The 1379-nt window shown below is 35.6% G+C and overlaps 1 pseudogene; it reads right to left on the bottom strand.

The window, feature by feature from the left end:
- Positions 1–264: 264 nt before the first annotated feature.
- LOC110440849 lies at positions 265–1030 on the bottom strand (annotated as a pseudogene).
- Between the last annotated feature and the right edge of the window lie 349 nt (positions 1031–1379).

Raw genomic sequence — 1379 nt, forward strand, 5'->3', positions numbered from 1 at the left:
TTTGGACAGTAGGTCAGGGATATTTAAGTATTTTTTTTCTTGTTAAAAACAGAGGAAGTTAATTGGAGATAAATGAAGTGAGTATTCCCTCAATTACATTAAACTCTTTGATAGATTTTGAAATATAATTAATTTTTCCGACTTAACTAAGCTTATTAGACCCAGATAGGTGCTGGAAACAAATTGAAACATGGCACACACAGGTTTCCCTTATTGTAAAGCATATTGAATCAAATTAAAGGGAGATAATTGTTGAAGACTCACTGGATCGGGACATATTCTGCCGGTCCTGTGATTAATTCGGCAGTGTTCACATTTTTTCACTGGCACTTTCGGGTCCTTCGGTCCTAGTCTATGATTGTGATTCATAACATAGCGCTTGTTGCATTTTTCACATTTCTCTACGAAACCATTTCCATGGAGTTCCGAAATTTTGTCCTCAGGAATGCCAGAAAGTCGATGAAGTCCATCCGTGTTCTGACTTATAATATACTGCAGGTAACCCATCTCGATGAGCTTGAGCAGGGCCTCATGAGTGTAAGTAGGGCGGAGTGACATCACATTTCGCTTGGCCTTTGCTTTTCCTTCCTTTTGGCTCCCTGTAATACAAGTAATTGATCAACCTATTTTTAAACCTCTTAAAGCTACAAACCACACTATCCTGATATTCATCTCCAATCATAAAGAGCTCCAAATCAGTCAATTCTGTAGAACATTTTGCCCCGGCCATTAAAGTTAATCACAAATGTTCCTTAACTGAAAAAAAAATGTCCTTAAGATTTTCTTTAAATTATCATTACTAAGGAAAATTTCCTTCATGTAAGACACTTTTAATTAAGAAAATAAGACAAATGGAATGAAATTGAAGACTTGTTCCATGATACCGAGGGCAAATTAGTATACAGTCCAGTTTATCGCTATACTGTGTTTATAACTCACCATGGTCCTTTTCTTTATCCCGGTTGGTCCACTTTCCATGGATCCCTCGAAAATCTCCAATTCCAGCTGATGTTGAAATCCCGGCCCCTGTCAATTTATTTAGTTACGCTGATGAAACAGGTGTAGGTATAACAATTTAGTTAACCTACACAGGTAAAACTTAATACTTACAGTGCATATATATTACATAATAGGAAATTATATGGTAACTGTTTACACTTTTGGTGAAAACAATTTTGTAGAAGTTATTGAGTAGAGTACATATTTGGCAGTATAATCATTCTTTCCTCTTGAAAATTCATGGTAAGATACAGAAACAATTGCAAATAATTTGCAGGAATTACGTTAGAAAAAAACTTTAAAAAATCTGACATAAAACATGAGAGAGTCCCTTTCCTGCTGTCTAGTATACAGGACAAGATTTAGAGACTCTCTTCCCT

The sequence above is a fragment of the Mizuhopecten yessoensis genome, unplaced genomic scaffold, assembly GCF_002113885.1.
Source record: "Mizuhopecten yessoensis strain PY_sf001 unplaced genomic scaffold, ASM211388v2 scaffold712093, whole genome shotgun sequence".
NCBI classification, from domain to species: Eukaryota; Metazoa; Mollusca; class Bivalvia; order Pectinida; family Pectinidae; genus Mizuhopecten; species Mizuhopecten yessoensis.